The sequence below is a fragment of the Nomascus leucogenys genome, chromosome 24 (genome assembly GCF_006542625.1).
Source record: "Nomascus leucogenys isolate Asia chromosome 24, Asia_NLE_v1, whole genome shotgun sequence".
Lineage (NCBI taxonomy): Eukaryota > Metazoa > Chordata > Mammalia > Primates > Hylobatidae > Nomascus > Nomascus leucogenys.
The window spans coordinates 24,019,142-24,022,775 of NC_044404.1; the positions used below are offsets into that span (position 1 = coordinate 24,019,142).

At 43.7% G+C, this 3,634-nt stretch overlaps 1 pseudogene; it reads right to left on the reverse strand.

Moving 5' to 3' along the window:
• Positions 1-2,515: 2,515 nt before the first annotated feature.
• LOC100581255 lies at positions 2,516-3,169 on the reverse strand (annotated as a pseudogene).
• Positions 3,170-3,634: the final 465 nt, after the last annotated feature.

Genomic DNA, 3,634 nt, shown 5'->3' on the forward strand with positions numbered 1-3,634 from the left:
AAGGCAAGCCTTCAGTGAGCCGTGATTGCGCCACTGCCATGCACTCTAGCCTGGGCAACAGAGTGAGACTCTATCTGAAAAAATAAAAAAAAAGTTAAATGTAGGTAGAGTGACAAAACATGCTGGGTAACCAATAACTTGTGCTGTTGCTCTCACCTGCTCTTCTGCACTCTGGTAGACATTTCAGAGAGTGACAAACTGTATTTTCTAGGCTTCCTTGCTAGCTGGCTTCTGTTTATGTTCTGACGATGAAAGGCATTGGTGTGATACTGGAGGATGGAAGGAGGAATTGACTCTCTTCCTGCTTTTGGATTCTGGTGGCATCTTTGGCCAGCAGAGGTAATTGATGGTGATGGCACTGGCTCCAGTGAAAATGGTAGTAATGCAGTGGCTCACGCCTATAATCCCAGCACTTTGGGAGGCTGAGGCGAGTGGATCACCTGAGGTCAGGAGTTTGAGACCAGCCTGGCCAACATGGCAAAACCCCATCTCTACTAAAAATACAAAAATTTGCCGGGCATGGTGGCACATGCCTGTAATCCCAGCTACTAGGAGGGCTGAGGCAGGAGGATTGCTTGAACCTGGGAGGCAGAGGTTGCAGTGAGCCGAGATCGTGCCACTGCACTCCAGCCTGGGCAAGAGAGAGAGACTCCGTCTCAAAAAAAAAAAAAAAAAAAAGAAAATGGTTGTAATGGATCTGAGAGGTGGCTGCAGGGACAGGAGCAATGACTTGGAAGTACAGACTCTTGGGTTCCTGTTTAAACAACTGGGATCCCACAGCCAACAGAATCCTTAGAGAATCCTCAGAGATCCTGTCTCTGAGTTTTGGGTAAGGTTTTTGTTCCTCTGTCCCAAGGTGGTAATGGTTTCCTGAAGTTACTGATCTTTGAGTAATCTCATCTCCCCTCATTTGATACTCCTTCCCTTTTAATACTCTTGTAGCCAGTTTCATTATTAATTTATTCTATTTGAAATACCTAGACTGATTTTCTTGATTAGATCCTGATTGATACAGTACCTAGTCATCTTTTTTTCTTCCTTCTTTTTTTTTTTTGAGACAGAGTTTTGCTCTTGTTGCCCAGGCTGGAGTGTAGTGGCACAATCTCGGCTCACTGCAACCTCCGCCTCCAGAGTTCAAGTGGTTATCCTGCCTTAGCCGCCGGAGTAGCTGGGATTACAGGCATGCGCCACCACACCCGGCTAATTTTGTATTTTTAGTAGAGATGGGTTTTCTCCATGTTGGTCAGGTTGGTCTCGAACTTCTGACCTCAGGTGATCTGCCCTCCTCAGCCTCCCAAAGTTCTGGGATTACAGGCGTGAGCCACCACGCATGAGCCACCATGCCCGGCCGTCTTTCTTCACTTGGCTTCTAGGATGCCACACAAGTTTTTCTCCCATTCTACCAGACATTCCTTTTCAGTCTCCCTTGCTGATTCTTCTTCTTAAACCTGACTCTTAATGTTGGGAATGATTTTCACTAAAAATTACTAATGGTGACTTTCCAGTATCCCGAAGATCCAAATTTATCTGTAATATAGCCCTATCACTCAACACAGGAATTCATCTCATTTTACATGTGAGAAAATGAAGATTTCTTGCCCTAGGGACTATTTCAGGAATATCATCTTGAGAAATTAGTTCACATATTGCTTCTACCTGTGAGGCTGAGGCTTAGTCTCAGACTGTTAAAGCTGAAAAAAGCCAAAGAGATTTGCTCACTGGTAGGATATTCCTTCAGTAAAAAATCTACAGTCTAAGCTCTGGTCATCTTCTTTGCAGGTTTAGAAACTACTTTTCTGTTGAGCTTACGCAGAAACACACCAAATTTAATACAAATGCTTATGCTTTTCAGATGTTAATAATATAAAATGTAAGCAACCATTTTGAACAATGAATTGTTGATGATGGGCATTTGTGGTTTTACAGTAACTAACGCATTCTAACAGTATTGAGTGTTCCAATCCATGAATATGGTATATCTCTCCATTTATTTAGATCTTCTTTAATTTCTCTTAGTGATATTCTGCCAGAGTGGTCAGGATTGAAGTTTTGCACATGTTTTGTCAAATTTAAGAATGTACTTTTTGGGGTCTGGGTGTGCTGCTTATGCCTGTAAACCCAGCCCTTTGGAGACTAAGATGGGAGGATCACTTGAGACCTGGAGTTTGAGACCAGCCTGGGCATCAAAGTGAGACCCATCTCCACAAAAAAAAAAAAAAAAAAAAATAGCTGGTGTGGTGGCATACGCCTGTAGTCCTAGCTACTTTGGAGTCTGAAGCAGGAGAAGAGCTTGAGCCCAGGCATTCAAGGCTGCGGTGGACCATAATGGCACTGTTGCATTCCAGCCCGGGTGACAGAGCCAGACTCTATCTCAAAAAAATAGAAAATAAATTAATAAAAATAAAAAATAAAAAAGAATATACTTTTTATACAATTTTGTATTCAGCTTTTTTTTTTCTTTTTCTTTTTTCTGTCAAGCTGTTCTTTATTTCAGGAAGAGGGCAGGGCAAGGGGCTCAGTCTTTCTTGGCAGTGGCTTTCTTCATGGCAGCCAGGACATTGCTCAGCTCCTCCCACTTCCTCTTGGCATGGATATGCATCCCCACCCTTTTCTTTTCTTTTTTTTTTTTTTTTTTTCTTTTGGAGACGGAGTCTCGCTCTGTTGCCCAGGCTGGAGTGCAGTGGTGCAATCTCGGCTCACTGCAACCTCTGCCTCCTGGGTTCAAGCAATTCTCTTGCCTCAGCCTCCCGAGTGGCTGGGATTACAGGCATGTGCCACCACACTCGGCTCATTTTTGTATTTTTATTAGAGACAGGGTTTTGCCATGTTGGCCAGGCTGGTCTCGAACTCCTAACCTCAGGTGATCCAACTGCCTCAGCCTCCCAAAGTGCTGGGATTACAGGCTGAGCCACTGTGCCCGCCCCCCCTCCCCCCGCCTTTTCTGGATAAACTTGGAGGTCTTCAGTAACTCCATGGCCTTGGAGACCTGTAACTCCATGGCGCAACACTTGTAAGGGGCAAAGCCACACACCTCTCAGGTCATGTCCTGCACAAACTTGGTGTGTTTGGTCAGGCGCCTGCGGCAGCAGCTGTGCCTGAGATTGCTCACGTTCTTGGTCACCTTGTGGCCCTTGTTGAGGCCCATGGCCATAGGGTAGCGCAGAGCCATGGCTGCTGCTCTCCAAAGGCAGCCGTGGCAGAAGGCAGCTTTTTTTAAATAGTATTATTTCCAAAGCATTTTACCATGTCTTTAAAGGGGTTTATTAACACTGGTAATGGCTGCATTAATTCAGGTGGCAACTTTTAAACCACTGATATTACTAGTTTTGCTTAATACTTTTACTTAATGGTGATGGCTGCACGTTGTTTTATAGCATCAGCTTTGCTGTGTTAAACAGAAGGTCTAGTGTTGCACTGAGTCCCTTGGGGAAAGTAGTCTAGAGAAATTGCAGGCTCAGTTCCAAAACCAACATTCCAAATAAAGAGTGTTTTCAGTGAAAATGTCAGTTTACCTTGAATATTTTTCCAGTCATGTAAATAATCTTCATTTTTTCCTAACATTAAATGTATTCATTTGTGATCTCTGAGCTACTTTCATTATAATACAAATTTGCTATATTTCAGGGATTTTCTT